The sequence below is a fragment of the Perognathus longimembris genome, chromosome 26, assembly GCF_023159225.1.
Source record: "Perognathus longimembris pacificus isolate PPM17 chromosome 26, ASM2315922v1, whole genome shotgun sequence".
NCBI lineage: Eukaryota > Metazoa > Chordata > Mammalia > Rodentia > Heteromyidae > Perognathus > Perognathus longimembris.
In genome coordinates, this window is record NC_063186.1 from 12,259,791 (window position 1) to 12,283,627 (window position 23,837).

At 44.2% G+C, this 23,837-nt stretch overlaps 1 long non-coding RNA gene across 1 annotated transcript; it reads left to right on the plus strand.

Annotated features, from left to right (window-relative positions):
• Positions 1–387: 387 nt before the first annotated feature.
• LOC125342519 lies at positions 388–21,362 on the plus strand. Its single transcript, XR_007209239.1, has 3 exons — positions 388–397; positions 15,425–15,430; positions 21,228–21,362. It is a non-coding gene; the product is annotated as an uncharacterized LOC125342519 (long non-coding RNA).
• The last annotated feature ends 2,475 nt before the right edge of the window (positions 21,363–23,837 follow it).

The window sequence follows — 23,837 nt, forward strand, 5'->3', positions numbered from 1 at the left end:
AGAAGCTGCTCTCTGATTGGTTGAGATGGGATTGGGAGGGTGGGATTTAGGGGTATAAAGATGCCCAGGGATCAGAGAACAAAAGTAGAGTCCTGAAGTCTGCAGACAGTGCCTGGCCCTGCTGGGATCTAGAGAGCCCTGCACACCTGATCCACCTCTCATCCACCAAGATGACCAAGGAGACCCCACTGTCGCAGCGGGGGGGAGGGCAGAAAGGGAGAGGACATGGTAGGAAATAAATGCAGTGCTAAGATCAAGCTTCATATGGCAGTGTGTGTGTGTGTGTGTGTTTGTGTGTGTGTGAACACCTTCAAACATTTCTACAGGTTCCTGTTAGCCAGCAGCTGAGACTAAAGACCAGCAAAGTGGCTTTAAATTACAGGAGCTCCTTTCTCCAGTGAAAGTCCCAGGGCTGTGCTTTGTGGCTGCCGGGAGGGTATTTAAAATTAATTAGTGCCCCCCCCCCGGAATCTGCAGCTTTGGAGGCACAGAGGGTGCTGGAGACCACTCAGGCAGCCCACAAAGCCCGGCTCCCTCACTCGGAAGCCCATGGCTTCCCTCTGTGTTCTTAATCCTGGCATCAAATGGGCTCCAGTCTCAGCGTCCATCCAGAAGTGGGCCAAGGCCAGGAGGTATGGGCAGCAAGCTGGACTGGTTGTCGCGGGGCAGGGGTTGGTGGCGGGGGACCGAGCTGGGAATTAAGGAAGGTGCTAGAGCCAGGTCGATATGCAGCTTGACCATCAGGAGTGACCTCTATGCATTGGGTGTGTACATTGCGTCAGGATAGGAACCGAGGGCCCATGTAGATGCTTGCATGAGGGTGCTGGCATCATCATCCGGATGAAGCTGGAGCTGGACATGAAGTTCATGTAAGAGGGAGACATCAGGGGCCCAGCCAGCCAGGGACCAACCGTGCGGCCTCCGCCCTGTATGCTCGGAATTTCAGACTGTTGGTTTAGGTACAGCAAGCCCCAAAGATGGGGCGCTGTAGGTCCTGTTGACACAGTAATCCTTTTCCCGCAATGCTGAGACAGTCTGCCTTTCTCACCTCATCCCAGCAGAAGTTTGTCGGGGAGGAGGCAGTGCCGAGAGGCCATGTGAACATCATGACAGTGGAGTTGCTCAAATTTATTTATGCAAAGTACATTAGATCTTCAATATTTGACATCACTGATAGAATACAAAAGGTCCTCTGATAGCCCTTCAAGGCTCATGATGTTGTGGAATTGGGCAGCTTAGACATTACTTTTTACTCCAGGTATCTTCATTTTATATGAAAACTCAGAGCGCTGGCTCTTGAAATGAGGTGGTATATTATGTGATGATTCAAATTTCCTGTGCAAACATATTCACACGATCATCCAAGTCACCGAGGAGATAAACGCAAGGTTTATGTGCAGTGTTCAAGTTCCCTGGCTAAGAAGGAAGGCTGGCCTGGTGTAGGAAGCTTGTTCTCCTGACTTTGTCACAGGAGTCACAGGGTGGGGCTGGAGAGCTGCGAGGGGGTGGGGTGGAGGGGGGAAGCTTCTGGGGCCCCACCCACAACCTCTGTCCAGCTGTGGGGTGTTATGCCTGGCCACTGGAGTTACAGAGATCTGAGGATTCTGGTTCAAAACCAGCCCAAACAGGAAGGTCTATGTAACCAAAAAGCGGGAAATGAAGGTGTGATTCAAGTGATAGACACCAGCCTTGAGTGAAAAGCTAAAGGAGAGCACAGCAGCAATAAGGCCCATGAAAATGGATATATATATATATATATATATATATATATATATATATATATATATATCCACACTCTATGAGAACACAGGGCATGCACTCACTCCGCGCATCCTGACCTCTTATCCTCTTTCAGTGATTTCACAATGCTTTGCGCGCGCGTGCACGCGCACACGCGCACACGCGCACACGCACACACACACAGACACACACACACAGAGCATACCTCAGCTTGAGCTGTGAAATTCCATCACACTTCTGCCCTCCCTCCCCCCCCCCCCCAGACCTGGAAATTTTCAAGCAGAAAGGCAGGGAGATCAGAGGCCCCTCACAGGCACCTGTGGCTCAGTCCCCTCTTTAGGGGGGGCCTGGGCCCCATTGAGGTCCTGCCCACCTCCCTTCAGGGAGGAGTGATTCCAGAGCACCAAGAAGTTTTTAAATAACGTTTTTGTAATTCATTTCTTTATTGTGAAGATGATGTACAGAGGGGTGACTGTTTCATACATAAAGGACTTCTGTACTTTCTCATCCAACTTGTTACCTTCTCCCTCACTTTTCCCCCGCCTCCCCCTCCCCATTTTCCTCCCACCATGAGTTGTACCGTTGGCTTACAGCATACAGTTTTGTAAGTATTGCTGTTGCATTGTTTATCATTTTGTCCTTTGTCTCTCGATTTTGATACTCCCCTTCCCTTCCCTAGTTCCAATACATATCTATACAATATCCAGGGAACCAAATCAGTCACGGTGACATCAGGGGTAAACTGTGGGAAAGATATACAAAAGAGAAAGGGCATAATTTCACACCATATGCTGAAAATAACAACGATAAACCACTTGTTTCCATAACTTGGAGTTCATTTCGCTTAGCATCATCTTATGTGTTCATATGGACATAGCTATTGAGCTATCGTGATCTTCTGCTAGGATCATCTTGGACATGTACTAATAATTCTCAGTGAGGGAAACCATACAGTCTATGCTTCTGTGGGTCTGTCTCACTTCACTTAGTATGATTAAACAACATATAAACAAACCAAAGAGTGAAACCATTGAGAAGCATTCTTTATTCCCTATGTATTTATTTGACAATATTAATGATAAGTATGGCTTGCTGACCATGGCAACATGGGAGAAGCCTGCTAAGGAATCTCCCCAGCTCCTCCCTGTCCGAGTTCCTGCTGTGTCCCTCTGTCTTCTAGTTTTGCATAATAGCATAATTTCCCAAACCATCCAATACACAAGTGGAAGACACATAAATATGTGCAATCTCTTGGGAAGAAAAGAGTACTCTGAAGACAGTTTTAGGGCTTCTGTTTGTAACTCTTCATGAGGAACTCTAAATATGCTGACAGTAGGCGACTACTAAAATTATAGGCCAGGACAAACCTAATGCCATGATTGTGCTTGTGCCAGATAACTTAGGAAGTACTTCTCACATATATCCAGCTATATCTATCTATATACGTATACATACATCTATATCTATAATATAACATATATATGTATTACACACAGATATGTATGTATGCACGTTTACGCAGAAAAACCTCATTGTGTGGCAATGTTGGTGAATGACTAGCATTGAGAAACACAGAGTCTTATGTGTACTTGGCGTACAGGGTTACCAACATGAGCCTCAGCAAGATTCTATCTACAAGTGTTCATCTACAGCTGATGGAAATATGCCAATGATTAGATTTCTTTAAAAATTAAGATACTTGATTTGCAATCCAGCTGCAGATATCTTTTTATTTATCCTTTATTTCCTAATAAAACAATTATATTTCCAGGTGCCAGTGCTTCATGCCTGTAATGCTAGCTACTCAGGAACCTGAGATCTGCGGATTGCAGTTCAAGGCCAGCGTAGGCAGGAAAGTCCGTGAGACTCTTATTTCTAATTTATCACCAGGAAACCGGAAGTGGCACTGTTGCGCAAGTGGTAGAGTGCTAGCCTTGAGCTGAAGAGTTCAGGGACAGCTCACAGGCCCAGAGTTCAAACCCCACAACAAACACATACACATACACACACCCGTTCTGTTGTGAAAGTGAATTATCAAGATAGCGTCTTCCATTGGGTATGTTTTTCTTCTGAATTACTCTGGCATATTTTACCTACAAAAGCCAAGTGGTTCTTGAATCAAACTAGAGTTTGTTACCACAAAATAAAATAAAAAGCATTATTTGTTTCACATAACAGGTGCTGAGTCTTCAGGTAGTGGCAAGTAAGGGCAGCATTTCAACCTGTCATTCCACATGCTAATGCCTTTACCCTGTCCCGTTAACTTCTTCCATCCAACAAGAGGCCAGGAGTATAGATGAATGAGAAATCACAAAGAAAATAACGAGCCAGTGCCTGGAGACTTTCTTCTCAATCCAGTTAATGAGAACTGAGAAGTCAGAGACATATTAACATTTTCTGGTTGTGTCATTTTGTCATTTTGCTGAAACACAAGGAAAATGACCCACTTTCAGTCTAAGCCATTGCACTGAAAGAGCGGTGTGGTTCAAGTCTAGGGTCTGCTTGCATATCTGTGATCTATTTGGAATCTGACCTTAGTTGGGGACATCTGCATTGTGGGGAACCAGAGTCCCCCATCTTTGGGTTGTTTGAGAAGCGTCCACTGAGGATGGGAGAGGGCTGCGCTGGGCTGCTCACTTCCTCTGAGGTCTGTCTGTGGGTGGGGGGGCGTATGGGGGGCGGTGGGCAGTCGGCTGCCTTCCTTCACCAGTGGCTGCACTGGGCACCCAGCCTCTCTTTCTGGGGCCCTGTCATCACCTCCCCATCATATTCCTTCACCCCTGTGGCCGGCAAGGACTCAAGGATCCATGGAGCGTGGAGCAGGCCCGAGCCAGCTGTGCAGCTCTAGCCAGGAGACTGAGCCAAAACCCAGCTTTTTCTTTTTTTCTTTTCTGTTGTCCTTGTGTGGAATTTACTGAAGACTTTACGTACAGTGTTTTGCAAATTCAGTCCAACTAAATAATGAGGAAATCATAATGAAAAGTAAAGCCAGTAGATCGCTTCTTTAGTTCAGTGATGTTAGTTTGTTTTTACTGTCTTTAAGCAATTGTACAGTGGTTTCAGTCCAGCACATCAGTTTATGAGTAGAGCGCCCTCTAGACCGACATGAGCTCTGTGACACTCCTCCCGTCTTTCCCACACACACCTGTCCTTTCGGTGTACCTGCCTCCATTGTCACCTGTTTGCATTGAATATCGTGGCTGCCTTCTCCCATGGTTCCTATCTCCATTATTCTGCCTCCCCTGAAGGAAGATGTCAGCTCCGTAATGACTGATTTATCTTAGCCGCACGAAGCTTTTCTACATTTACCTCTTGGTTTTTGGATCATCTATCCTCTTAGACCTCAAAAGTAATTTTAAAATGTTAATGTGAAGCCGGAACATGGGTCATTTCTGAGAAATCTGAAAAAAACCTTTGCATAGCTGACCAAACTTCAAGTCTCCCAAATTAAACATAAAAATTCCTGACAGATGAAGATTTAGTTGTGAATTAAGATCATTGTAAAGATGGAAAGGTACATAACAAAAATAAATACCTAAAGACACTTTCAGGTGTTGCTTCAAGTTTTATTTTTCTTGTTGTTCTTACTCATAAAAGCATAGCAAAAACAAAAGGCACACATTAAAGAAACAATTAGTAACAGGGTGTTGGTGGCCCACACCTGTCCTGCTAGCTACTCAGGAGGCTGAGACCTGAGAATTCCGGTCAGTAGGAAGCCACTATTATTTCAGTTAAGCACCAAGACAAACAAACAAAGACAACTAGAAATACAACTGTGGCTCCCGTGGCAGACTATGCTAGCCTTGAACAAACAACAACAACAACAACAACAAAACTCACTCAGGAACAGTGCTTTCAGGCCATAAATATAAGCCCTACAAAGGAATAAGACATGTCAGTGTTTCTTCTTGTTTCTAAAGGAAAACTGAGGTATTTTTTTAAAACTTTTATTTTTACTCTTAAAAAATAACATTTTGATAATTGCTCAAATAGCAAAAAAAAAGAGAAAGGAGGAAAGACAGAAAAGAAAAGAAGGGAGGGCAGGAGAGAGGGAGGGAAGGAAAGAAGGAAAGATGGAAAGAAAAATATTTTTTTTGCCAGTCCTGTGTCTTGAACTCAGGGCCTGAGCACTGTCCCTGAGCTTCTTTTGCTCAAGGCTAGCACTCTGCCACTTGAGCCACAGTGCCAATTCCAGCATTTTCTGTTTATGTGGTACTAAGGAGTCGAACCTAGGGCTTCATGCATGCAAGGCAAGCACTCTACCACTAAGCCATATTCCCAACCCAAAAAGGTTAATTTTATTTTACTGAACTTGTTTAGGAATGCAGCTTTATGATATATATATATATATATATCACAAATATATATATAATATAAATATATATATTTAATTGGCCATAGTCATAAATGTTTACTGGTTTTTGGATATCCTGAATGTGTCTGCTCTTGTATTTTCCACCTATGAGAATTGTAAGGTGAAAAAGAAAATAACTTGGGAAGACAGAGATCAGCAGTTTGTATAACTTTCTGCACTTCAGTCTGGCCAACTTTGTTTCTTTATGCCTGCACCCTGGCCCTGGGGCGGGCTGGGGTGGGGCTTGGGGATCATGGGGGCAACTCCCATTGCAGATGAGATCTGCTCTCCTGGACTCTTCTCAGCTATAATAACTTACAAGACCCAAGAAGTGAAACCAGTACAGGGGGCCTCGTGCGTTCCCACAGGTGTCGTGACTTTGGAGCAAGGTGGTGTCAGCCCCCAGAGCCGCCTCACTCTCTTTGCATGGAACAGAGACTTAAGGCTTTGCTCTGCATGAAACAGCATTCTGAGAAATGGATGGCTTCTTAGTCTCTTGTGGTTTCCTGGGAAATTTCTGATAACTGTATTTGGTGTTCAATTGATTCTAGTGAGCATAGTGAATTATGAGGCATAATAAATATTTCATGTGCTTGCCTGTGCATCCTGTGACTACAGAAACTACAAAACCACCACGATGGTCACTGAGAAGCAGAGCAGATGCTGATTTGCTAGCGTGGCACGATCACCTTAGCCACTTGGGAGTCTGGCCCGGGGAAGGGAATTCCCTGACATGCTTCTTTCCCATTAACCACTGTAAAGCCAGAAGTGGCAGTGTGGTTCATGTGGCAGAGCACCAGCCTTGAGCAAAAATGCTAAGGAAGAACACATAGACCCTGAGTATAAGCCCCAGTACCGCCACACCAAAAATATTGGTTCTTTCAACATCAGACCTGACTTAGGCAAAATAATGTAGTGGGGGATTGGATATGCAATGATAGGCATTTCTCCTCTTGCCCCTGGTCTGGCTGGATTCCACGGGGCCTTGGCCCCAGCTCCCAGAGGGAGCAACAGAGCTGCCGCATAGCCCTGCACCCGTAGCCCTGCCGGTTAGCGGACTCCACACAGCTGTGCTCAGCCGTTGGATTGCCTTGATCCTTCTGGAATTTTCTTCCTTAGAACCCTTCTCACTCCTCTGCTGCCAGATGTGCAGGCACCACGCCTTCCACATGAGGCTCACACACGGCCTCTCCTCACTTTCTGTTGAGGTGCACACAGCCAAGCTTTCAGATAGAAACCAAGATTGTTAGAGCAAGGCAGGTTTAGTTCCTGGGGCTCTTCACCTGTGATGGACCCCCTCCCTCCCTGAGGGTGGCTCCTTGGCAGTAGCTCAAAGGCCATTGGCTTTGGTGGCCACATGTCAGGGTTCAGGATGCCACTGGGGTGTTCCAGCCTCCTGCAGAAGGAAGTCCAGGGTCCAGGCCCCTGCTGTATGTGCGTACGATTATACTGGAGGGTCTGCCTGGTGGGGGCGGCCAGAAATGACCCTGTTCCCTGCTCCGGAGCTGTCCGGATGGCCACCTCCCGACCAGGCAGGCCTCTGGGCCTCTTCGTCAGCCTGAGCCACGTGGAGCCCCTGCTCTGAGTTCTGGCCCACTGTGACAGCCGTACACACCTTTAATGGGCTCGGGGCAAGGGCATGGCTGCCTTCTCACTTCGGAGCAAGACTACCTGTGTCAGCAGCCTTGCAAGGAGGGTCGAGGATTTGGTGTGATTGTGCAAAGGGTTGGTAGGCATATGGGTGGTGTAGTCTGTTGCTCAACAGAAGCAACCGCATCCCTGTATGGGGAAACTCGCCCCACGGGGTTGTTTTCTGGAGGTGGCTGTATTTGAACTTTAAGCTATCAACCTTGAGATTCATTTTAGGTACTTATGACAATATTTTTGTTCCAGCCTAGCTAAAACAAATACCAGAGAAACTAAAGAGCCTGTCTTTATGCAGCATACCACTCTTTCAAAATGTATCCACAGAGTTTGAGTTTTTGTGTGTATTGAAACTGAGCTAGACAGCAGGTGTGGTGGTCTTTTGTTGACCCATGATTGATACAAAGCTGAATGGAAATAGTTCTTCCTAGCATGGCAATTCCTCCTGAGGTCAGGACGTGGCTCTGACCTTTTCTGCAGATATTTCTCTCTGCTTCCACCTCTTTTCTTATTCCTCCTTCCCTTGTGCCATCAGTGTCTCTCCCTCCTCCCCCTCCCCCTTTGTACAGCAATAGCATTACAAAATACAGAGGCTGTGATTTGTAAAAATTGGTATCTAGATTAGTCATTGCAACAATTTACCAAGAATCCATTGTTACTGTCCATGTTGGTAATTATGTAAACAAATACCTTTCATAGCCATTCTAAGAGCTTGTAATCACCCCAGTAAACACTGCTTCATTGATCTGAACCATTTTCTTGTGAGGTTAATTATGTAGCAATAATTAGCCTCCCCTGGAGGAGGTGGGCTTTTGTCACCCAAGTGGCCTTACCTCCCCTGGGGGTTGGGAGGAGAACAAGGCCAGGGGAACTTTCAGCCTCTCTGCCTTCCTTCCTCCCAGAGTTAATTCTTTGCTGACAGTGCTCATGTTCTTCCTGGCTGTGTCTACCATTTGTTTCCCTTTTGTCAAGAAGTTCGTATTATAATATGCTCATTAATTAGTGAGACACACTCCAGGAGTCAGAAGAGAGAAGAGAATCCATGCAGCAACTGAGAAATTAAAGAAGAAAACAAACACTTTCTGCTTGAAGAGAATTATTTATTTTCTGCTCAGAAGGAAATTCAGAGGTGGAGTGAACTGCCCATTCAGATCTCATGAGCATGCGTGTCTGACGTGTAACATGCTCACACATAGCTGCGTCATTGTCTGTGGGCAGATACGTGTACGCTGAGCATGCTTCAGTACTCTAAGGTGATTTCCAGCTCTCTTATTCCCTGCCTCTTGTCTGTCTCAGAGCTGGGACTTGAGCAGGGCCTTGCAAGACATGCCCTCAGCTCATGTTGGCATTAGTCATCCTTGAAATGAGGTCGTAGAGTTTTGCCCGGGCCTGGCCTCGGACCTCAATCCTATCCACACATGTACTTAAGTGTCTATGCAGGCCCGGCCATGGGTGAGAATGAAGTACCATGGCAGTCTCTCATGTTGAGGGACGGTGCCAGTTGTTGGGTGTTTACTAGCCTGGACATTTTAATGCAGGAGGCTGATCTTTGGATGTTGAGAAAACATTGTTTTGGGGGTTCTTTTTATATTCTGTGTTGGTGGAAGGAACAAGAATTTGGGCTCCCTGTGGAAATGACTTAGAATTTGGTACACAGTCCTTGTGAAGTTTGTGGCCTTCAGGGATGTACACAAGATTAAGCAACTATTTCTGCATCTCTGAGACAGAACATATCTGTGTAATTCCCTCTTTTAATGTAGTCTATGCAAGAGGACTAGTGCACAAACAGTGCAAGGGGTTCTCTTAACTGAGTTTTTCAAAAAAACAATGGAGACTGAGCGTCTCACAGAACATGAAATGTGATGTCGTCATGTTCAGCTCCAGGGCGGCGCACATGTAGACGAAACTCGGCAATGTCTGGATTCCCTTCATATCAGCCTCCTCCCTCCATCAGTTACACCAGCAACTTCTGGGTCCACACCTGATGCCTTGCCTTCTGCTTCCTGGCAGACTCCAGCATTAGTATTTGCAGAAGGAGTAGAGATCAATCTGTCCTAAGAGTGGAATAGCAACTTTACGCAACTATGTATTTTCTGTGAAGGGAGAGACCCACGGGTAAAGAAGCATGGGTCTCTGTGTTCACCTTTTCTAGATTTCCATGTTGGACACAGACTAAACTATGGAGATGTGAAGGGAACAAAGCCTCATCACTCTGTGGGGCTCAGAGGAGACGTGGTCTAGGAGCTGTTGTCATCCTCCTCGGAAGTCCCAGCTGGCCTGATTCAGATGACACCTTCAGTCTAGCTACCATCTGCACTCCATTCCCACCAAGAAAAGTAGTGGCGACACAAAACACAGACCTGTGCCCTCTGCATGAAGTGCTCAAGTCCTTACAAGTCAAGACAAATGCAACCACTTGATGCACATTCTGTTAAAACACATGTTTTGTGCCTTTGAACAATACAGGGATGTTTTTAGTAGATAGAACTCTATACAGACTTTGGGTTCACTCCTTGATAAATTCAAGTTATATCAGCGTATTTACTTACAGTGTCTCAGACTTACGATGTATGTAAGTCAATTCTCAGTTGGTAATGATGTCACGATAGGATTCTTTACCTTCCACTTTCCTTATCTGACATGATGGTTTGTGCATTTCATAATCACAGTGCCAATTAATCGCACTCCAAGTCTCAGGGAAATGTTAGCTGCTCCTTCCAGCCTTCCAGGTACACTCATGTAGTGACATTTATCATCAAATTCCCTTTTCTAGATAAAGAGACCAAGACAAGGGTGTGTGTGTGTGTGTGTGTGTGTGTGTGTGTGTGTGTGTGTGTGTGTGTGTGTCCTGACCTGTGTTACTGCACTGAGAAGGGACCGGGCTGAATTCAAGGCCACGGTCTTAACCTTTCCCCTTTGCCACCTATCTGCAGAGACAAATGCCATGTTTGTCCCTCATTCAACTTGATAAGCTTTTATGCCCCCAAAGTATATCTTTTTATACACACTTAGTACTCTGTCTTTTCATGCTGCCTATAACTTTTACTTTTAAATTTTCTGTCAGTACTGGGATTTGAACTCAGGACCTAGGAACTGTTCAGGAGCTTTTGTGTTCAACATTACCGTTTTTCAAGCTGTGGCTTGAAGCTTTTTTTGTGGTTAATTGGAGATAAGAGTCTCACTGACCTTCCTGCCCAAGCTGGCTTTGAACCCTGATCCTCGGATCTCAGCCTCCTGAGTAGCTAGGATCATAGGCGTGAGCCACTGGTGCCTGGCTACTTCTGACTTTTAGTGTGTCCCACCAGAAGGATATGTACATGCCCCAAGTAATAGTATTTTCTTCTTTTTTTTTTTTTTTTTTTTGCCTAGTCCTGGGGCTTGGACTCAGGCCCTGAGCACTGTCCCTGGCTTCTTTTTGCTCAAGGCTAGCACTCTGCTACTTGAGCCACAGTGCCACTTCTGGCCATTTTCTATATATGTGGTGCTGGGGAAATGAACCCAGGGCTTCATGTATACGAGTCAAGCACTCTTGCCACAAGGCCATATTTCCAACTCTAGTGTTTTCTTCTTTAACTGAGCTGACTATTTAAAACCTCTTTAGCCTTCTCTCCCCCAGGAAACCTGGTGATTAAAATGGAAGCATTGATATTTGACCTGCTCTAAGCCATGCAAAGCTTATGAAATACCTGCCATTAACATGTATACATTTAAAAATTTACATTTTCCACTAATCTATTTGCTTAAATATAAATGTAGTCTATTTTTAATATCTGTTCTAAAAAAACTGTGAATGTCTTGTGGTACAAAGGCCTAGATGGTAAAGGCTTTAATTGCTTTGAGCTTCACTTAGCACCCCATTAACATAACTAGCTTCTCAATCTGTTCCATAATTACGATTATACAGGATCAAAATAAAACTGAAATTGCAATGATCTTTTCCTGTATAAGTTAATTATTTTAAGTTGGCACAATGTCTTTAAATTAGATAAAAATAGTTTATAGTTAGATTAAGCATCTTTAATATTAGAAGACACAAGAGATGTATAAAAAGGAAAGAGGTGAAAAGTTCACTTCCTAGCTAGGGAATGTTTAATTTTGTTTTTATCTTTAAAATAATTGGGAAAGTTATTAATTAATTTTCAATGTTTTATTTGCCTGGGCCCTGAAAATAAGTATTATCATATTTGAAAAAAGAGTAAAATGTCAATCCAGTCTTACTCCAGTAAAACTTTGAGCTATTTTCTTAATTATAATAATGCTCAATTACTGAAAGTGAAGTTGATACATACTTAGGTTTTTAAATAATAGTGATTCAAGATTTTGGGGATGAAAGTATTTCGTGAGAGGAAGTAATAAGATCAAAATTATTATTTTTTGAATATAATTTTATTATTATTTTTTATGTGGTACTGAGGAATTGAACCCAGGTCCTCATGCATTCTAGGCAAGCAATCTACCACAGTCTCATTGTGAGCATAAAATTATTTTTTCTCACATTACAAAGAGCAGCTATGTCACTTGTCCCAAGAAAAGGGCGTTGAGATATTGTAGATATCAATGCCAGTCAAAACAAAAGGAAGTAAAGATAACTTAAAAATTATCATTGGAAGCTGGGTATCAGTGGCTCATGCCTGTCATCCTAGCTACTCAAGAAGCTGAGATCAGGAGGATCATGGTACAAAGCCAGCCTGGGCAGGAAAGTCCATGAGACTTTTATTTCCAGTTAACCACCAGAAAAACAGAACTGGAGCTATGGATCAAGTGGTAGCGTGCCAGCCTTGAGCTGAAGAGCTCAGGGACAGCACCCAGACCCAGAGTTCACACCTAACAACTGGCAAAATATATATATACATAATTGGAAAAGTAGTTCCAAAATCTTAAGGTATTATTCATCTTTTCCTTTTGATTTCTTTCATATTTGTGTATGTGAAAAAGTGTATTTTCCCATAAGTAAATTTTATTCTGATCTTAATCTCTAATGTACTTTGTAAATAACACCTCTTTTTTTTTTGCCAGTCTTGGAGCTTGAACTCAGGGCCTGAGCACTTAAGGCTAGCACTCTACCACTTGATCGACAGTGCCACTTCTGGCCTTTTCTAAATATGTGGTGCTGAGGAATCAAACCCAGGGCTTCATGTGTACAAGGCAAGCACTCTACCATTGGCCATATTCCACCCCTAAACATCACCTCTTTATTATTACAAATATATACCCTTCTAGCCCCAACACTAATGATTTTATATGCCATAATTGTGGAAATATTGTTATTTGAATAACATCAAAATTCCTGTATCATTCCACTTACATGGGAGGACTTTAGTTGCATAATTTAAAACACTGTAACATTTACACAATGTAACCAATTAAAAAGAAGTCTTTAGAAAGCCATTCTAGGGCAGCTGACTTGTTATGAACATGTGGCTTTCTAGCAGCTGGAACAATGAGAGTTAGTGTACCCAGTGAGGGCCAACCATTAGTCAATTTCTTCTTCTGTTGACCATAGGGATTTGCTTGAGAAAAAATAAGATTGGAGAATTCTTAACTGTAGCACATCAGCTGAAATTTTTATACAAAATATGAATAGCACTATCCATGCTAGATTTCAGTGTACTATAAATGCCAAAATGATGCTTTCCATAGACTAGATGTAAATACACATACATATATATGCATATGCATATATATATATATATCACCTTGTAATTCAGGTAGGCATACATTTAGCAGTAAAAATATACAGTAAATCTTAATGTCGGATTTACTACTTTTTAGGCATAAGTTCACTCTTTTAAGATCCTTAATATGTTTGTTGGATAATAAAGTTTCTAATTGGCATGCATGAAATAGCCACTGCATGTTGTTACATTTTCAAATGAACCTGTATTTTAGATATCAGTTCATCTGTTGTCATTTAGCATAATTTTAAGATGACTTCAGTGAAAAATGCTTGGGTGTTCACGCTGCATTCCTGATGAACCACAGTTAACACCCTAGCTTGAAAGCTCAGTTATGTCAGGAAATATACATTTAGTTATCTTGTGCAGGAAATATTGGAAGTTGATATGTGGTTTTCCTTTCAAGTCACAGATCACCCACAGTCACTGAAATTACTATTTCTCTCACTTAAAATTTACTCCTATATATGTAAATTCCTATGCATATTTATCGGAGTACCATTGAAAGATAAGCTTGAAGCTCTTTGAAAGTGAAGCATGATGGACTTGTTTTTTTTTTCTCAAATTTTTATTATCAAACTGACGTACAGAGAGGTTACAGTAGATGGACTTGTTTTAAAGTGTTATCATCTCCAGCTAAGTGCTTTCATAATGTAGCCAGAGATATGTTTTGTAATTATCCTTACATACTAATTCTGGTTTTTAAGCTTTTATCAGGAAAAAGGGTTGAGTTCTGCCAGTAGATTCTTCTCCTCAGCAGAAAGTTAATCTAGCTCATGCTGTGTGGTAGCGGTTGGAGAGGACAGTGCATAAACAGGGGTAGATCGGATAAACGGCTCAGAAAGGGGGTATAGGATGTCGATACACAATTACCAGCATGCTGATAGTTCAGAGACACACCAAAACTTGGTTGCAGACATCTTGAAACAGAAGTTCCCTGAGCTCTCTTGGCTGCCCCACCATGCATAGCCTCCCAGGGCTATGCCATAATTGTGGAAATATTGTTATTTGAATAACATCAAAATTCCTGTATCATTCCACTTACATGGGGGGACTTTAGTTGCATAATTTAAAATATTGTAACATTACACAATGTAACCAATTAAAAAGAAGACTTTAGAAATAATAATTATCAGAAAAGTGGAGGGAGGTTTGCAGCCTGTCTCGGACAGTCTCTGCCGGCCATATGCTGACATCCTTGCTATCAACCTGGCCCAGTCCAGGTCTGTTCTGTTCTACTGCTTTCTGTGTCCCCTTTCTCTGACTCAGGCTACAGGTATCTGCTAGGTGGCAGCACAGGACAGCGGTCTGTCTGTGAGGCTCCGGGATTGCACTCTGTGTCAGAATGTCTGAATGTAGAGATTCCACCCAGAAGACAAAAGGGCCACTTTAAAGTGTAATACAGTTGGATAAATGCTGTCTATTTCTTCGTGGCAAGTGTCCTCCTTTGCCCTAGTTTGTTTTCATTTCTCCTGGAATGAGCTAGGTGTGCAGGATGTAACAAATCATATATGGGGAGTGGTGCTTGCATTTGAACTCATAGCCTCAAGCTTGTTAGGCAGGAACTTTACTGCTTGGCCACTTCCCCAGCCCCTTGTTGTACTGAGATAGGGTCTCAAGTTCTGCCTAGGTGTGTGCCAAGTTATGAAGACAACATAGATTAAAAAAAAAGTGTGGTTAACAAGCAGGTAGGTAGGTAGATAGATAGAAGGTTAATTGGATTGATAGATAGGTAGATAGGACAGGTAGGATAGATAGATGATAGAGATGATAGATGTCATAGGACACATGAAAATAGATGATAGTTGACAGGTAGAGGGATATAGAGATAAATAGATATATGGTAGATGGATAGTAGGTGGATATAAGATCAAAAGATGAAGGGTAGATGACATACATAGGTAAAATTATAGATGATAGGTGACATATAAAAAGACAGTAGATATGATAGATGACAAATACACAGGTGATAGATCATAGATAAATACACGGCCAATGGATGACAGCTCAGTGCACAGTAGTGAAAGTTGACTAGTGATCTTAATGAGGCAGGTGGGTAAAGACAGGCGGGAGGGAGGATGCGTGTGGTCATTGCTTTTTGAAGCCTATATTACCCATGGACATGGAGCTTGGTTTACCTCAGTCCTGGCCTTGGTGCCCTGGTTGTATCTCTCATTGAGTACCTGCAGTTGTCAGCTTCCACCAGGCGGTAATGGCTGTTTCTGATGTAGTGGCACAAAACTTAAGCATAGGTTCGAAAAAGTAACCTTTGATAATAAATGCCTAGAATAATAGATTTCTAAAGTACCTTTTATTTTGCATTCTATAAAGATATTTCATGAAAAGGGGAAGAAGACAACCAGTTATAATTGTATTATATCCTTAATTTTGACACTGGTTAATTTTATTTATTTTTTTCTTAGGATAGTGTTTGGGAATATGAATGAAAGCCTAACTTATTTTGGACTTTATACAGGAACTTTTGGACGAGTACCCCAAAAAGTAATGATAAATGATCTTGATGTAAAGGCATGGGAATGGGATGTGTAATGATCGAGAAAATGAGGTAATTTCAAGGACAGTGGCTCACACTCCTTGAAAAACATTGTCATGTTCAAGCGCATGGAGCTGTTTTCCATATTTTACAAATATAAGGGTGACCCACTTTTCTCACCAGTCTTGGTATGAAAATTTGAGTGTAGTTTGGCTGTAATGGACTATTCTATAACCAGCGATGGGCCTCTATATAGAATTGGAGCATTTTTTTAACTCGTGGGTTAAAAGATATTAAATATGAAAATAAACATGGTAGCATTAGCTCACACCTCAGCCTCCTAAGTAGCTGGGATTACAGGCATTAGAAGTTCATGCCTGGCTTACAAAAAGTATATTGTCTTTGATAGGTTTTGTTTGGAAAGCTGTTAAAAGATTTTAGAGAGAACATGAGTTAGTTGCCATGTAACAAGATTTAATGTGAAGAATTTGAATGGCTTGAGACATTGTAAGACAGATATATAAATCTATCCTCTACTACAAAGTACCATTGTATGGACATGTATATATATATATATATACATATATACATACACACATATATGTATATATGTGTGTATACACACACGTATGTATATATATGGTAGCACGGGAAAATGAAATGACGGCCTTGTTTTTCTACTGCTGAGACGTTTTGTACATGGCAGACCGTTAGCAGAAGCAAGGTGGAGAAAGCAGGATCCGCAGAACTGGAGTGGGCTAGGAGCGTGCCGCCATCTGGTTTTCCCCGTGGAGGGAAGAGGAGCTCTGGGCCAGGCCACGTGAGGGTCCCAGTGCACGCGTGTGTGAGTGTGTGTGTGTAGCCTCCTCCTCTCACCCGTGGCAGAGGGGCTCTGTGTGGGGCAGCTCCAAGCCAGGGGACCACATGTCCATGTGAGCTGGCACGGTGCTTGCAGGTCCACAGAAGCCTTTGGAACACCATCACCGGTTCAACTGCAGAGACGGTGTGGAAAGCCAGTTGCAGGCACTCTGAGAGGTCGGGGCCTGCTCCAGCAGGGAGAGGAGATCGGCTCTGCCTGCACTTCAGGGCCGCTTGGAGGAGAAGCAGCATGGGAACACTGGCTTTCGAGTTCTGTGGTACCCTGCCCTAGGGAGCGTCCTCCTTGTGAGTAATGGCTCCGTGGGCTTCTCAGTTGCTTTGTCCACAAGTACTGACATTTCTGCCCGGGCCCTAACTTCTGTGCAGTTGAGTCCCAGCTAGTTGCAATGGACAAGAGGAAGCCAATCGTTTCTTCTGAGCTCCAGGCTAGATAGGTGAAGAGAGCAGACGTGAATTATTCCCCAGCATCCTTGGTCTGGTCTGTTGACATTCACTTGTCCTACCCAAATCTCACGGATAACCAGAAACAGAGGAAACAATGGAGATAAATCCTAAATTAAGAAAGTATTGCTTCATAATTTACAGCCATAAAACACACCTGTAAGGCCAACCCTGCGGAAGACACGGGTAGCGGGCTCTCCGAAGTCAGGCCCCGGCCCATTACATGTGAGCTGGCATCTGAAAAATATCGAGACAACAGCAGGGAGTGTGGCTCAGACGCTAGAAAGTCAAGCCTCAGCACCCACCGCAATTAATAACAAGAAGTCCACTAAGGAAACAACAAATGAAAGATTTACTACTGTGTGACTAAGAACAAAATAGTAAAAAGAAAAAAAAAGAACCAGCTCAGAGATAAAGTTAAGTAAATATTTGAAGAAAAACCAAAGAGATGCTGGTGGCTCACATCTGTAACTCCAGCTGCTCAGGGGGCTGAGATTTGAGGATTGTGATTCAAAATCAGCCCAGGAAGACAAGTCTGTGAGACTCTTATTTCCAGTTAACCACCAGAGCACCAGCCTGGAGCAAGAAAGCGCAGAGACAGCACTCCAAACGCAAGCCTCGAGACCAGCACATGCACAGGCATGCACACACAGGCACACACACACACATGCACACCCATGCACACATGGGCACGCACATGCACACATGGGCACACACACGCACACACATGCACACACACACACAAGTTGAGTGAAACTCAGCTGAAGAAGCAAATGCGCCTGTGGGATGGAAAGTGAGACAGATGGCTGCTGGGAAAAGCCCAGCCATGGAGCTGTGGTGCTGAGGGGAAGGGGGTGAGGGGAGGAGGAGAGGGTGGACAGAGGCCTTGCAAAATGCATGACCCCCCCAGCCACTCTGCTTCCCTTTGGGGAGGGAGCACCCCACAGAGGCCAGGGCAAGACGGCTGGCTGCCCCTAGCAAGTCACAACATCCCCAGCTGCTCTTTCTAGGGAGCCCGCCCCCTACCCCCTCCCCTCCTTTTCCTTATTTCCACTTCCTGAGCCGCGAAGGCCTCCCCCAGCCCCCGCCCCCGCCAGCACTTCACCATCAGCTCCATCACAGCCCTCAGCTCACCTGTGTTTTAATCAGATGTTCCACAACTTATTAGCACGTATTACTTCCCTCTTACAATCAACAGTGATTGCTCTTCTTAACCTCAGTTCAGACTCCATCTGAGAAAAAGACTTTGCGCCTATCTAGTGAGCATGCGTTGGCCTGGACAGTCATTCTCCTCACAAGGGAAAGGATGGCCAAGCATTTGAAAGGCTGCATGCAGCAGGAAAGTCCCAAGTTCCCGGACGGGCTGAGCCACAAAGCAAGAGCCTGCCTCCTCAGACAAATAAATGAACAAATGAGACAAGAATGCTTCCCCCCGTGTCTCGCTGTTTGGTTGCTAAATGCCATTTTAATAGACGGCATTATCTTTGCAGAATGCAGTCAGAAAGTGGATTCACAGCCAGTGAACTGTGGTCTACGGAAGGTTCACGGGAAAGGAAACCCACCACATGGTTCAGGCAGAAAGGAGTTTATTGGGAGAAAAGCAAACTGCCTGCCCACCCAAGATGGAGTTGTGGGGAGACAGGGGGAAAGGAGGATGGGAAAAAGAAAAGAGCAAGAAAGAGTAATAGAGAAAAGTATGAGAGCAGGGACTTGTGTTGAGCCTGGTTATGTAGGGAAAGGCAGGAGGTGTGGCCAGGTGGATTGGATGTGACCTCAGAGAAGGAGGCAGTAACTGTCTCCAGGTGTGCCAGTTACCTAGGTAACTCAGGTACTGGGCACAGACTTAGACAGATGGAGGGCATCTGCACAGAGCCCTCCCGGGGCTGGACCTTACAGTCTAAGTATCTACCTCTGCCTCGAATCTCCTTCCCGCCAGTTTTATGGACTTGCTGTGTTTTCTGTTCCTTCCAGTTCTGCCTCCCCTGCTCTGCTGTTAGACCCCAGGCCCTGCATCGTGGCTTGCTACTTTAATGGCCTCCACAGGCAGTGAGTCAAATGTTTGGTAAGCACTAGTGGTGCATGCCTGTAATCCTGCTTCTCAGTAGGCTGATATCTCAGAATCAATATTCAAAGCCAGCCCAGGTAGTCCATGAACTTCCTTATCTCCAATTAACCAGCAAAAAGCTGGCTCCCATGGTACAGCCCCAGCCTTGAGAGGAAAAGCTAGGGGACAGTGCCCAGGCCCTGATTTCCAGTCCCAGGAATGGCAAAAAAAAAAAAAAGCCAAAAAGCTTGCTGTGTGTGTTAAGTCACTCACACCATCCTTACTTGCATTAATCTGTACTTAAATGAAAGCGGCAGATTTCATTAAAGGTACACTTTCTAAATTCTGATTTCCATGATCAATTTTGCTACTTCTCCAGTGCCATACTTTCCCAAATATTGCTTACTTAATTGCATTTTGCTTTTTGATTCTAGAAATATCCAATAATACAATCTCCTACTCAGTTCCCGCTTCTCTCTGTGCCAGGGAGTGTTCGTGGAGTGTTAAGCATTGTATACACTAATTTTTGGCAAGAACACTTCCGAAAGTGGCTCTTTTTATTAAAATAGTCATCGTTCTTGAAAGCCTCAGAATAAACCTGAGACAAAACCAAAGCTCATGCTTTATTGTTTCTTTCTTGAAATTTCACCTGTGTGTATGTGTGTTTGTGTGTGTGTGTGTGTGTGTGTGTGTGTGCGTGCGCACATGCGTGCATGCTGGAGCTTAAACTCAGGGCCTGGGCTCTGTCCCTGAGCTCTTTTGTTCAAGGTTAGCATTCTACCACTTGAGCCACAGTGGGACTTACAGCTCTTTGGTGGTTAATTGTAGATAAGAGTCTCATGGACTTTCCTTCTAGAGCTGGTTTTGAACCACGATCCTTAGATTACAATCTCCTGAGTAGCTGGGATTACAGGTGTGAGCTGCTGGTGCTCTACTTCACTTTTTATGTTGTACTTAGATCTCTTTTCTTCTTTCCTTGAAAAAGAATTGCTGCATGAGATGCCTTTCTTCTAGTTCTAGCTCAGCACAAGCGTTTGATAACTCCATTTTCTTAGACTTTAAAAAAATTTCTTTGCATCACTATAGAGTGCAGCTCAGAGTCTTTTCCTGGAGATGCTGAGGGCACAGGCCTGTGTCTACTAGCAGATTCTGCTTGCCTCCCAGGGCTTCAAAATGGAAGAAATTTCACATTCAACCCAGGGTCTTGATGTTCTTCTGCAAAACATGAGCTATTACAAAGTGCTGGGTGGCATTTCCAGGAGGTGAGGCCTGGGCTGTCTCTCGTCTGAGCTGTTCTCAGCTCGGGGTTCTTGCTACTGTGTCTTTTGTAAGCTGGCCATCTCTAGTGAGCGTATTAGATAGCAAGTCAACAAAAGGCAGCTTGAATGAGGAGAGCTGATAGCTCATGCATTTAATCACAGGCTGAGATCTGCAGAGTGAAGCAAAGCCAAGCACGCAAGTCTGACAAACGAATCTCCAATTAACCACCAAAGAGGCAGAAGTGGAGTTGGGGCTCAAGTGGTAGAGTGCCAGCCTTGAGTGAAAAATCCAAGCAACAGCAGGAGGCGCAGAGTCCAAGGCCTAGTATATGTGTGCACGCACGCACACACACACACACACACAACACACCAACTTGAGCAAGCAGAAATGACTTGATTTTAATTGTAGGCCTCAGTTTTCCCAGAGAGGAGTAGCTATCGATCAGCCACTCCGTTTTTGAGTTTGAGCTCCTTATAAAGGACGCCTGCGTGACAAAATATATTTGAAGCCAGTTGGATGTGGTAATTAAGTTTACATCTGGCTTTCATACCCTATAATTTCATATTTTTTATGGTACTGGGGTTTGAATTCAGGGCTTCATACTTGCTGGAAAGGTACTCTGTCACTTGAGCCATGTCTTGTGCCCTTTTTCTTTGGTTAGTTTTGAAGTCATATCTTGCTTTTTCCCTGGGCTAGTCTTTCTCCACAGCCAAGATGACAGGCATGCTCCGTCACCATCCACTACTTAGGTTTATGGCTTTTGATATACAAGATTGTTAGTATTGTCACTATAAATATGACAGTTCTCATCAATTCATGATTCAGTTAAAATCTATCATTTGCATATTAAAACAGAAATACTAATGGTGCCAATAAACACCATATCAGAGGAAAATTGCAATAACAAAACATTTCAGGAGGAAATTATTTCAAGCTGTCTCACCGATTACCTCCAGATGTTTTTAATGTTCTGAACAGGGATACAAATGGTCGCTTTCCTCGGCTCTTTTTCTTTCAGAGTTTGCTTACTCCATACCAATGAATTGTTCCAATTTTACATTCTTCATTTTTTCCCCTCTAAAATATTTATCCTGGGACTAATTTCTAAATTGCCTAGAAGGCATTTCCATCACAATAGCTCTGTGTTAATTAATGGGAAGAGATACTCGTTTAGAGTAAAGCTAGATGCAGAGTGCTTGGGCTTGGGTAATGTCTGGGGCCTGTTGCAGCTCCATGGGTTTAGGGCTGTGTACACTAGTTTTGTGTCGGTCCTTGGTTGAGTGGACAGTTGTGTGCATGCCCTGGACTCGGGGCTGGCCTCCCACGCCAGAGGACCGTGAGGGAGCTCATGTCGCTAGCACAGAGCCGGGAGCCCACAGCAAAGGCAGGCTCCGAATGCTCAGGTCTGGAAGTGTCCAGCTCATCAAGGTCATTCACCTTGTGAAAGTCATTCGCCTGGCCACACCTGGGGCAGAGAGCGGCTGGGAGCCACCGTTCCCGGAGGCAGCCCAGTTACACACCGGGAGAAGCTCCTGTTTCCGGGAAGCGCGAGTCTGTCCACACACCCTGAGCCTGCCTTATGACTCCCCAGAGGTCCTGGTCAGCACTGACCACAGAGGCTCCACGGGGAGAAGACCTCACCCAGCGCCACCGGTTTAGCTGGGGCTGGTAGCGCACCCATCACCCTGGGTGCCCCCCACACAGATATGGCTGAGAGGCGCTGAGCTCCCGTCCACCAGCAGGAAGCTGCAAGTGGAGCAGATGGCTCGTGTGCTGGAGCACCAGCCTTGAATGAAAATGCTAAGATCATGAGGCCCGGAGTTGGAGCTACCATAGTAGTACATAAATAACTTTTTAAAAGAGAACTGAGAGAAAAAAATGCAAGCCCTTGTAAAAGTAGTGCGACCAGTGGCAAAGAATTTGCTTTATAGGTTGTTGTGGCTTGAATGCTTTCATCTCTACCAAATCCACGTTGAGAATGACCACCCTGACATGCCATCGTGCTGGGCCCAGAGGACCCGGGAATCAGTGAGGGAGTGGACAGGGAGTTCCTATGGCAGGGGTCAGTGCCTTCGCACAGGGGTGGGGGGGTGAAGACCCGCCACCTCTTCCCCCCTCAGCCTCCTCTCCCCATCAGCCTCCCAGACTCCTGGCCTCCTCAAGTTCTAAGAATCAGAAATTAGGCTCCCCGTGTCCCAGTGGCTGTGACCTGGGGAGATGAACTCCAACATTTACAAACAGCCCACTTTATCTCTCATACCTATCCATCTATTTCTATTTGTGTTGGTCCTGAGGCTTGAACTTAGGGCCTGGGCCCTGTCATTGAGGTTGTTTTGCTCCACTTCTGGCTTTTTGCTGGTTCATTGGAGATAAGAGTCTCATGGACTTTCCTGCCTTGCTTTGAACTGGGATCCTCCGATCACAGACTCCCGAGGAACTAGGATTACAGGCGTTGGTGAGACAGTCCAGCCTATTCCTTTTTTGTTTACCCCCATTTTCCTAACAGTATTAATAAATAGGCTCTCTACCAAGGATAATTACAAAAAGTCCAGTCGGATATGATGAATGATCCAGGACTGTAGACACTCACACAGTGAGATCAAGGAGTACATCCTCAGGAGAGGGTCACAAGGACTCATTACCTATATGCATATGATCATGGACAATGATGCTTATTGCAATGAATGCCAAGGAACGAAAATGAGGGTTTTTTTTTGTTATTTCGCTTTTTTCTTTTCTCTCCTTTGTCCCTGTTCTTGATTTCTCTACCTTTGTCTTGTCTGTAAGTTTATCTTGGGAAGCTTAACGAGAAGCACAAAAATGGTGGGACAAAGGGTGAACTAATGCACAGTGATACTCACTAGAGGCTATGCTGAAAATGAACTGAACAACTTGTGGATTAGGGAGGTCAGGAGGTGAAAAAAACTGGGAGAAAGCGAGGGAAGGGGGGCACTGTTCAGAAAGAAATGCACTCATTACCTGACATGTGTAAATGAAACCCCTCTGAACATAAACTTTTCAAGAATAATAAAAATAATTTACATTTTGGAAGAAAATGATTCAAAACATAGAAAGTAAAATTTACCGAAGTTTGAGTATCAGTGAGCAACCCCTGGTGGATTCTGTGTCCTTGGGCAGAGAGCTCAGGATTCTCAACCCCATAATCTTCTATAAAGTAATGTTTCAGTTTAATGATTACTGAAGCATAAACATAGACCACTATCCATCACCTTCTACCTCCTACAGTAAGACAGTCAGTTATGTAGACCAAAACCAACCTCAGCATTCCTGTTCTAATATTACTTA